Genomic DNA, 12873 nt, shown 5'->3' on the forward strand with positions numbered 1-12873 from the left:
TCAGTCATTAGTAGTAATGCCGCAATGATATGAAACCATTAGGACAAGTAATCAACGATCAAAGAGAGAAAGACATTTGATTCGTTCGATTAATTTCAGATTCTTTGGTACTTGTGGCAAATTGCAAGTAATTAAACTATCTTGCACTAAAATTTAACGGTTTTACATGGTTCAAGACCGTTTTCAATGTAATGTACGATTCACCCAATAACGGATTTCTTTCATTTTGTCGAACTTTGCACGAATTTCTAGCGAGTAACTAAATCGACAGAACAAATACAAGGAATTATCTCTCCTTGTAGAACATATCCCATATACTTGCACGATGTTTCTTAACTTTGCGTCGTTACTTCCAAATACCCAATTTACTGGAAATTCGGTGAAACTTTCAAAATTCTGGGAATTCGATTTCATCACCGTTATAATGCAGACTCATTACACACACTAATTTCGTTGAAATGAAAACAAAATTCACAATTTAATGATTTGTTTCCTTTCTACAAAGGAGGAGCTTTGTACCAGATTCACAAAATTTGCCGTGTGTGAAAACTTTGTGACATTTAATTTATTATAGGTCTACATTGCGTCATTGGTAATAATGACGCAAAGATAAGAAACCGTACTACACGCAATTAGAAATCAAGAAGACATAAGGCATTTGATTCTTTCTATTACTTTCAAATACTTTAATACTTGTGGCAAACTGCAAGTAATTAGACTATCAAGCATCTTAAATTGGTCATTTATCATTCACTTGAATTCATAACGTTTTCTTTCTTGAAAACCAATTGAACGGGTCGGTACAATATAGTGCTAACCCACAAAATAGTTATTTTGAGATAATCGCTGTTGAATGTTTGGAATGTCGATACATTGTGCATTAATAAAACATGAATGCATGCATTTTTAACGATCTTATTGGTCGAATTCAAATATATTTTCAAGGAGGTTAGAGTAAAGGATAAGGATAATGCAAATGTATGTAACTCAATTTTGACAAAAGTGTGGGTTAGCACTATATTGCACCGACCACTTCAATTATTTCGTTTACCTTGCACGACAATTTGACGGTTTTACATTGACTACGGTTTCAAACCCGTTTTCAATGCAATGTACCATTCACCCAATAACGGATTTCTTTCATTTTGTCGAAATTTGCACGAATTTCTAGCGAGTAACTAAATCTTCAGAACAAATAACCCAATAACGGATTTCTTCTTTTTTTTTTGTCGAGTATTTAAGCGAGTAACAAAGTTTCTGTCCTCTCAAATACAAAATTTGCAGGAAATTCAGAGAAACTTTCATAAAACGCTATTTCGATTTCATCACCGTTATATCAATTTCCCATACGCAAGTATGGAACGTACAAGTTTCTGAGAAAAAAGCGTTTAAACCTGTCACATTGAAAGAAATTCACCAAAGGCGAATTGTATGAATTGGTGTTACTATGGTGTGAGTAGACTTCGTCACTGTTGCGCTGCCTTTTTGCGATAAGACGTCCATCTTCACATTCTTTTCAATTTTAAGTGGAGGAGTTCGCTTGAATCACCTGTATGTAAAAATAACTAGAGAAGTTAACACGTAACAAATGGAAACTGGTTTAACAAGTAAACAAATTATTTCATCTTGTAGTAGAATAGATCAATTTTTAATTGTTGCGGCAATTTAAAGTAGTTTGGAGAAAGTGGCGCAATTTCGTATATTAAGAATGTAGAGACTAATTTGGTTTTCAAACATTATCGTAGCCCAAACTGCCTACTCTGATCTAAATCTGTAAAAGTCTCTTTTAAACTTGTGAATTCCGCCATAGTGTGAAAAGAAATCAAAATTCACAATTGAATGTTTCGTTGGTTTTTGAACAAAATAGGTTTGTAATCAGACTAACAAAATCGGAGGGATTGTTACCAATCATTTACAATACATTGACGCAAAGATAAGAAACCATAGGACACGCAATTAAAGATCAAGAAGAAAAAAGGCATTTCATTCGTTCTATTACTTGCAAATACTTTGGTACTTGTGGCGAACTGCAAGTAATTAGACTATCTATCTTAGATTGGTTATTTATCATTCACTTGAATTCATAACATACTCTTTCTTGAAAACCAATTATTTCGTTTACCTTGTACGAAAATTTGACGATATTACGTTGGAAACGGTTTCAAACCCGTTTTCAATGTAATGTACGATTTCCCCAATAACGAATTTCTTTATTTTGTCGAACCTTCCCCGGATTTCCAGAGAGTAACAAAGTAGAACAAATCGACAGAACGAATCAGAGGAAATTTCTCTAAGGAACGCATCGAAAATGCTTGCTCGATGTTTTTGTCCTTTTTTACTGACATCAAAAGTGACGAAAAAAGAGACAGTCAAAACAGACACGGAGCACAAGGGGTTCAGTAAAAAATAAGAATCTGAATGATGAGATTGATAAAGCAGCGCAGAATAGCAAAAGAAGAATGGCTCAATGATAAATGCGAGGAGATCGAAGAGCTTGACCAAAAAACACAAGAACTCTTCAACTACAGAAAGAAACCAAGAATGTGTGTGGCATCAAGAAATGTTCAGCAAAGAGTGGTTGTATTGAAAGGAAGGATGGCATAATCATCTTTGATAAAGATAAGATTCTTGATAGATAAGTGGAATATGTTGGAGACTTGTTTGCTGATGATCGTCCGCCGAAACCGGAGGTAACTGACTGTGAAAGCCCCGATATTCTTAGAAACAGAGGTTATAAATGCTTTAAAAGAGATCAAAAACAACAAGGTAGCAGGATTAGATGGGATCCCGGTCGAAATGCTTTAAGCTTTGGCTGATTATGATGTTGCTCAGATGACTCAGTTATTGAACAGGATATCTCCCATCAGGCTTGCTGGAATCTGTGTTCATAACACTGGCCACAAAAAAACCAAATGCAATGGAATGTGGTGACTTCAGGACTATCACTCTCATGAGCCATATCATGAAGATCCTACTCAAGATCATTTTGAAGAGGAATCAGATTCTGCTCAGTGAGAACTATGGAGAAACCCAATTTATCTTCAAGTCGGGGTCTGGGACACGCCATGCCATATTTACTATGCGCATCATTACGGAGAAGTGCTTGGAAAAGGGAAAAGACCTCTATGTATGCTTCATTGATTATGCTAAGGCATTTGATAGAGTAGAGCACCAGAAAGTTTTCGAGTGTCTCCGCAGTACCGGGATGGACAGTAAGGATCTGAGATTGATTGCAAACCTGTACTGGAACCAAAGGACATGCGTCAGGATTGTCAATGAATTTTCCGATTATGCAGAAATCAATGGAGGTGAGTGTCAGGGATGCATCATGTCATCTAGTTTGTTTAATCCATAGACAGACTACATTTTTAAAAGCATTGAAGGCATGCCTGGCATTGACGTTAGTGGAGTAATGATAATCTGAGAATATGCGGATGATACTGTGTTGCTAGCTGATAATAAAGAATCGTTGATGTCATATACCGCCAAAGTTAGGCATTTGGCTTGGACATGAATGTGAAGAAGACCGAAACGATGGTAATATCTCGAAAGGTGGAAATATCAGTAACAATCTCCTGAAACAAGTCAGTGAATTCACATATTTATTACAAAATGTTTATGAAGATGGAAAGAATGGTGGAGAAATAAGGAGAAGAATTGGAATGGCTAAAACTAAGTTTACCCAAGGAAGATATCTACTTCATCCAAGCTCAGACTAGTAAAATTCAACTCTACTGTTTTGAAACATGGACATTGTACTTGGATGATATGAAAAAGCTAGCTGCATTGGAGATGTGGATATTCAGATGCCATGGTCAGACAGGAAAACAAATCAGTATGTTCTAGATCATCTGAATGTCACAAAAACCTTGATGTAAGATATTAAATCAAGAAAACTCAAATATTTTGGCCATTTTAAAAGACATCAAAACATCCAAAAAAGTGTACTGAAAGGGATTACAGAAGGCACGAGATGCAGAGGACGCCAGCGCAGTGTGTGGTGTAACAACATAAAGGCGTGGACAGGAAAGAGTGTGGCCGCATGTAGTAAGGCGTCCATGAACAGAACAGAGTGGAGTTCCATACTCGCCAACCTTCGGACTGAAGACGGCACTTAATACCAAACATGGTAAAAAGTTTTCTTTCGGAGAGATTCAGTATACACTCAAGGGCTTACATACATGAACCACTTAAACATCAAAAGTGACGAAAAATCTGGGCAAGTGTGACAAAATTGATTCATTCCACGATATGCTTTCCTTATTAAACACATTGATAAAGCAAAGTTGTTCAAATTGAATGCATGTCAAAGTAAATCATGCATCAAATATGACTTGCGTGTAACAATGTCGTCCTTTTCATGAATGAAAAAAAACATGGAACAACTTCAATCTCAGCTTACAGTCTGCCAACGAAATTCTACCAAAGAAAAAGAGACAGTCAAAACAGACACGGAGCACAAGGGGTTCAGTAAAAAATAAGAATCTGAATGATGAGATTGATAAAGCAGCGCAGAATAGCAAAAGAAGAATGGCTCAATGATAAATGCGAGGAGATCGAAGAGCTTGACCAAAAAACACAAGAACTCTTCAACTACAGAAAGAAACCAAGAATGTGTGTGGCATCAAGAAATGTTCAGCAAAGAGTGGTTGTATTGAAAGGAAGGATGGCATAATCATCTTTGATAAAGATAAGATTCTTGATAGATAAGTGGAATATGTTGGAGACTTGTTTGCTGATGATCGTCCGCCGAAACCGGAGGTAACTGACTGTGAAAGCCCCGATATTCTTAGAAACAGAGGTTATAAATGCTTTAAAAGAGATCAAAAACAACAAGGTAGCAGGATTAGATGGGATCCCGGTCGAAATGTGTTTGGCTGATTATGATGTTGCTCAGATGACTCAGTTATTGAACAGGATATCTCCCATCAGGCTTGCTGGAATCTGTGTTCATAACACTGGCCACAAAAAAACCAAATGCAATGGAATGTGGTGACTTCAGGACTATCACTCTCATGAGCCATATCATGAAGATCCTACTCAAGATCATTTTGAAGAGGAATAAGATTATGCTCAGTGAGAACTATGGAGAAACCCAATTTATCTTCAAGTCGGGGTCTGGGACACGCCATGCCATATTTACTATGCGCATCATTACGGAGAAGTGCTTGGAAAAGGGAAAAGACCTCTATGTATGCTTCATTGATTATGCTAAGGCATTTGATAGAGTAGAGCACCAGAAAGTTTTCGAGTGTCTCCGCAGTACCGGGATGGACAGTAAGGATCTGAGATTGATTGCAAACCTGTACTGGAACCAAAGGACATGCGTCAGGATTGTCAATGAATTTTCCGATTATGCAGAAATCAATGGAGGTGAGTGTCAGGGATGCATCATGTCATCTAGTTTGTTTAATCCATAGACAGACTACATTTTTAAAAGCATTGAAGGCATGCCTGGCATTGACGTTAGTGGAGTAATGATAATCTGAGAATATGCGGATGATACTGTGTTGCTAGCTGATAATAAAGAATCGTTGATGTCATATACCGCCAAAGTTAGGCATTTGGCTTGGACATGAATGTGAAGAAGACCGAAACGATGGTAATATCTCGAAAGGTGGAAATATCAGTAACAATCTCCTGAAACAAGTCAGTGAATTCACATATTTATTACAAAATGTTTATGAAGATGGAAAGAATGGTGGAGAAATAAGGAGAAGAATTGGAATGGCTAAAACTAAGTTTACCCAAGGAAGATATCTACTTCATCCAAGCTCAGACTAGTAAAATTCAACTCTACTGTTTTGAAACATGGACATTGTACTTGGATGATATGAAAAAGCTAGCTGCATTGGAGATGTGGATATTCAGATGCCATGGTCAGACAGGAAAACAAATCAGTATGTTCTAGATCATCTGAATGTCACAAAAACCTTGATGTAAGATATTAAATCAAGAAAACTCAAATATTTTGGCCATTTTAAAAGACATCAAAACATCCAAAAAAGTGTACTGAAAGGGATTATAGAAGGCACGAGATGCAGAGGACGCCAGCGCAGTGTGTGGTGTAACAACATAAAAGAGTGGGCAGGAAAGAGTGTGGCCGCATGTAGTAAGGCGTCCATGAACAGAACAGAGTGGAGTTCCATACTCGCCAACCTTCGGACTGAAGACGGCACTTAATACCAAACATGGTAAAAAGTTTTCTTTCGGAGAGATTCAGTATACACTCAAGGGCTTACATACATGAACCACTTAAACATCAAAAGTGACGAAAAAAGAGACGAAAAAAGAGACAGTGATTATTTGAAGAATAGTGGCCAAAACTATCTACTTTGATCTAGATCTGTACAAGTTTCAAACTTGTGCATTCCCCCATGATAAGAAACAAACTCAAAATTCATAATTGAATGATTAGTATTTTTTCAACAAAATAGCTTTGGAATCAGATTGATAAAATTGGCGGGATTGTTACAAATCATTTACAATACATTGCATCATTGGTGGTAATGACGCAATGATAAGAAACCACAAGGAAAAGCAATTAAAGATCAAGAAGAAAAAAGGCATTTGATTCGTTCTATTACTTTGAAATACCTTGGTACTCGTGGCAAATTGCAAGTGATTAGACTATCAAGCATATCAAATTCGTCATTTATCATTAACGTGAATTCATAGCGTTCTCTCTCTTGAAAACCAAATATTTTGTATAACATGCACTAAAATTTAACGGTTTTATATGGGGAACGGGTTCAAACCCGTTTTATATGTAACGTACGATTTACCCAATAACGGATTTCTTTATTTTGTCGAACCTTGCACGGATTTCTAGAGTAAGAAAATCGACGAAATTGATCGAACAAATGCATCCAATATACTTGCCCGATGTTTCCTTGTGTCGTTACATCAAAATACCCAATTACCAAGGAAATTCAGGGAAACTTTCAAAATTCTGCTAATTCATAGCGTTCTCTCTCTTGAAAACCAAATTTTTACGGTTTTACATGGGGAACGGGTTCAAACCCGCTTTCAATGTGATATACGATTCACCCAATAAGGGATTACACTCATTTTCTCGAACCTTCCACGGATTTCTAGTGAGTAACCAAATCGATGAAATTTACAGAACAAATGAAAGGAATTTTCTCTCCTTGTAGAAAACATCGAAAATACTTGTACGATGTACAAGTACAATTCAATGCAACTTTCATAATGGGCTAATTCGATTTCATCACCGTTATAATGTAGAGACTCATTACGCAGACTTTATCTTGAACCGAATTGTCTACTTTGATCTTAATTTGCAAAATCATTATATGGAATCACTATTTTTCTTGTATTCACGCAGTTTCTTTGAAACGTGAATTGCGTCAATAAGAAATGACATCAACATTCACAACCATTAGTGATTTGTTTTCTTTTAAAAAAAGAAGGAAGACCTTTGTACGAGATTTACAAAATTCGTGCTGTGTGAAAGCATAGTTACAAATAATTTACTATAGGCCCTACATTGCGTCATGGGTAGTAATGACGCAAAGATAAGAAACCATAGGACACGCAATTAGAGATCAAGAAGACAAAAGGCATTTGATTCGTTCTATTACTTTCAAATACTTTGCACTTGTGGCAAACTGCATGTAATTAGACTATCAAGCATCTTAAATTGGTCATTTATCATTCACTTGAATTCATAACATTCTCTTTCTTGAAAACCAAATATTTTGTATACATTGCACGAAAATTTAACGGTTTTACATTCGAAACGGGTTCAATCCCATTTTATATGTAACGTACGATTTACCCAATAACGGATTTCTTTATTTTGTCGAACCTTGCACGGATTTCTAGAGTAAGAAAATCGACGAAATTGACCGAACAAATGCATCCAATATACTTGCCCGATGCAAAATACCCAATTACCAAGGATATTCACAGAAACTTTCAAAATTCTGCTAATTCATAGCGTTCTCTCTTTTGAAAACCAAATTTTTGTATAACATACACTAAAATTTAACGGTTTTACATGGGGAACGGGTTCAAACCCGCTTTCAATGTGATGTACGATTCACCCAATAACGGGCTTCTTTCAAACTGGCTACTTTGATCAAAATCTGTAAAAGTTTCTTTTAAATTTGTGAATTCCGCCATGATATATGATCAAATCAAAATTCACAATTGAATAGTTTGTTTCTTTTGAGCAAATTAGCTTTGTAATCAGATTGATAAAATTGGTGAGAATGTTACAAATCATTTACAATACATTGCGTCATTGTTGATAATGACGCAAAGATAAGAAACCATAGGACAAGCAATCAAGAAGAAAAAAGGCATTTCATTCGTTTCATTACTTTGAAATACTTTGGTACTTGTGGCAAACTGCAAGTAATAAGACTATCAACAATCTTCAATTGGTCGGTTATCATTCACTGGAATTCATAGCGTTCTGTTTCTTGAAAAGCAAATGTTTTGTATACCTTCCACTAAAATGTAACGGTTTTACATTGGGAACCGGGTTCAAACCCGTTTTCAATGTGATTTACCATTTACCCAATGAAAGATTTCTTTTATTTTGTCAAACCTTCCCCGGATTTCTGGCAAGTAACAAAGTAGAAGAAATTGACAGAACGAAACAAAGAAATTTTCTCTCCTTAAAGCACAAGTTCACCTTCAAAAACATAACGATTGAGAGAATGCAGCAATATTAGTAGAACAGTAGCAACAAATGAATTTTCTCTCCTTGTAGAAAACATCGAAAATACCTGTACGATGTTTCTTTACTTTGCGTCGTTACTGCCAAATACCCAGTTTACTGGATATTGAATGAAACTTTCATAATGGGCTAATTCGATTTCATCACCGTTATAATGACGAGACTCATTACACAGACTAATATCGTTGGAAAACATTATCGTGCACCAAAATATCTACTTTGATCTTGATTTGTAAAATCAGGTTATAGAATCATTACTTTCTTGTATTTATGCAGTTTCTTTCAAACCTTTAAACTTTTAATAAGAAATGAAAACAGAATTCACAATTAAAATGGTTTGTTTCGTTTTAACAAAGAAGAGCTTTGTACCAGTTTCACAAAATTCGCGGTATGTGATAACATTAATACATGTAATTTACTATACATTGCGTCACTGGTAGTAATGACGCAAAGATAAGAAACCATAGGACAGGAAATTCAACATCAGGAAGAAAAAAGGCATTTGATACGTTCCATTACTTTGAAATAGTTTGATACTTTGTGGCAAATTGCAAAAAATAACACTACCAAGCATTTTCATTTGGTCTCTTTCTTGAAAACCAAATAGTTTGAATTACCTTGCACTGAAATTTAACGGTTTTACAGGGGAATGGTTCAAACCCGTTTTCAATGTGATGTACGATTTACCCAATAACGGACTTCTTTCATTTTGTCGAACCTTCCACGTATTTCTAGTGAGTAACCAAATCGACGAGATTTCCAAAACAAATCAAAGGAAATTTCTCTCCTTGTAGAAAACATCGAAAATACTTGCCCGATGTTTCTTTACTATGCGCCGTTACTGCCAAATACCCAATTTACTGGATATTCAATTAAACTTTCATAATGGTCTAATTCGATTCCATCACTGTTATAATGTAAAGACTCGTTACACAGACTTTATCGATAGTAAGAGAGATTGTCTACTTTGATCTTAATTTGTAAAATCAGGATATAGAATCACTAATTTCTTCTAATCACGCAGTTTCTTTTAAACGTGAATTGCGTCATAATAAGAAATGACATCAAATTTCACAACTATTAAATGATTTGTTTCCTTTGAACAAAGAAGGAAGACCTTTGTACCAGATTCACAAAATTCGAGTTGTGTGAAAACATTGCTACATATAAATTACTATAGGCCCTACATTACGTCATTGGTATTAATGACGCAAAGATAAGAAACCATAGGACACGCAATTAGAGACCAAACAGACAAAAGGCATTTCATTCGTTCAATTACCTTCAAATACTATGGTACTTGTGGCAAACTGCATGTCATCAAGCATTTAAAATTTTTCATTTATCATTCACTTGAATTCACAACATTCTCTTTCTTGAAAACCAATTATTTCGTTTACCTTGCACGAAAATTTGAGGGTTTTACATAGTAAACGGGTTCAAACCCGTTTTCAATTTACCCAATAACGGATTTCTTTTATTTTGTCGAACCTTCACCGAATTTCTAGCGAGTAACAAGGTAGAAGAAATTGACAGAACAAATCAAAGGAATTTTCTCTCCCTCAAGGAACACATCGAAAATGCTTGCTCGATGTTTCTGTGCGCGTTATTTCTGTCATATACAAAATTTGCAGGAAATTCAGGGAAACTTTAATAAAACGCTAATTCGATTTCATCACCGTTATATCAAACTCCCTTACGCAAGTATTGAACGTTCAAGTTTCTGAGGAAAGCGTTTAAACCTGTCAGGTTGTGAAGAAATTCACCAAGGGCAGATTGTACGAGGTGGGGTTATTATGGTATGAGTAGAATTTATCACAGTTTTGCGCTTATTGGTGTCTTTTTCCGTTAAAACGGCAATCTTCACAGTTTTTTCGATTTTTGAGTGAAGGAGTTTGCTTGATTGACCTGCTATGTAAAAATAACCAAAGAAGTAAACACGTAACGAATGGAAACTAGCTTAACAAGTTATTTGATTATTTAATAGTTCGATTTCTAATTGTTACGGCAATTTAAAATAATGTGGCGAAAGTAGCACAATTTCGTATATTAACAATGTAGATACTCATTACACGGGCTAATTTCGTTTTGAAACATCGTGGCCCAAACTAGCTACTTTGATCTAAATCTGTAAAAGTTTCTTTTAAATTTGTGAATTCCGCCATAATATGAAATTAAATCAAAATAGACAATTAAATGATGTTTCTTTTGAGCAAAATAGATATGTAATCAGATTGAGAAAATTGGCAAGATTGCTACAAATCATTTACAATACATTGCGTCATTGTTAGTAATGACGCGAAGATAAGAAACCATATTACAAGCAAATAAAGATCAACAAGAAAAAAAGGTATTTCATTCGTTCTATTACTTTTAAATACTTTGGTACTTGTGGCAAACTGCAAGTAATAAGACTATCAACAATCTTCAATTGGTCAGTTATCATTCACTTGAATTCATAGCGTTCTCTTTCTCAAAAACCAAATATTTTGTATATCTTGCACTAAAATTTAACGGTTTTACATTTGGGAACGGGTTCAGACCCGTTTTCAATGTGATGTACGATTTCCCCAATAACAGATTTCTTTTATTTTGTCGAACCTTCCACGGATTTCTAGTGAGTAACCAAATCGACGAAACTTACAAAAACAAATCGGAAGAATTTCCTCTCCTTGTAGAACACATCGAAAATACTTGTTTCTTTACATTGCGTTGTTACTGCCAAATACCCAATGCATTTTTCATAATGGGCTAATTCGATTTCATCACCGTTATAATGTAGAGATTCATTACATGGACTTTATCGGGAACCGAATTGTCTACTTTGATCTTAATTTGTAAAATCATTATATGGAATCACTATTTTCTTGTATTCACGCAGTTTCTTTGAAACGTGAATTGCGTCAATAAGAAATGACATCAACATTCACAACCATTAATGATTTGTTTCCTTTTAAAAAAGGAAGACCTTTGTACGAGATTCACACAATTCGCGCTGTGTGAAGCATAGTTACAAATAATTTACTATAGGCCCTACATTGCGTCATGGGTAGTAATGACGCAAAGATAAGAAACCATAGGACACGCAATTAGAGATCAAGAAAACAAAAGGCATTTGATTCGTTCTATTACTTTCAAATACTTTGCACTTGTGGCAAACTGCATGTAATTAGACTATCAAGCATCTTAAATTGGTCATTTATCATTCACTTGAATTCATAACATTCTCTTTCTTGAAAACCAATCATTTCCTGTACCTTGCACGAAAATTTGACTTTTTTACATCGGAAACGGGTTCAAACCCATTTTCAATGCAATATACGATTTACTCAATAACGGATTTCTTTTATTTTGTCGAACATTCCCCGGATTTTTAGCGAGCAACAAACTAGAAGAAATTGACAGAACGAATCAAAGGAATTTTCTCTCCCTCAAGGAACACATCGAAAATGCTCGATGTTTCTGTCCGCGTTATTTCTGTCAAATACAAAATTTGCAGGAAATTCAGGGAAACTTAAAAAAAACGCTAATTCGATTTCATCACCGTTATATCAAACTCCCTTACGGAAGTATTGAACGTACAAGTTTCTTAGGAAAAAGGTGTAAACCTGTCAGATTGAGAAGAAATTCACCGAATTCAGATTGTACGGATTGGTGTTAAGGTCTGAGTAGACTTCGCCACCGTTTCGCGCTTATTGGCATCTTTTTGCGATAACACGTCAATTTTCACATTTCTTTCGATTTTGAGTGGAGGAGTTTCCTTGATTGACCTGTATGTAAAAATAACCAAGAAGTAAACACGTAACGAATGGAAACTAGCTTAACAAGTTATTTGATTATTTAATAGTTCGATTTCTAATTGTTACTGCAATTTAAAGTAATTTGGCGAAAGTAGCACAATTTCGCATATTAACAATGTAGATACTCATTACACGGACTAATTTCGTTGTGAAACATCGTGGCGCAAACTGGCTACTTTGATCTAAATCTGTAAAAGTTTCTATTAAATTTGTGAATTCCGCAATATGAAATCAAATCAAAATTTACAATTGAATGATTTGTTTCTTCTGAGCAAAATAGATATGTAATCAGATTGACAAAATTGGGGAGATTGTTACAAATCATTTACAATACATTGCGTCATTGTTGATAATGACGCAAAG

Source organism: Diadema setosum, chromosome 3, assembly GCF_964275005.1.
Source record: "Diadema setosum chromosome 3, eeDiaSeto1, whole genome shotgun sequence".
Lineage (NCBI taxonomy): Eukaryota > Metazoa > Echinodermata > Echinoidea > Diadematoida > Diadematidae > Diadema > Diadema setosum.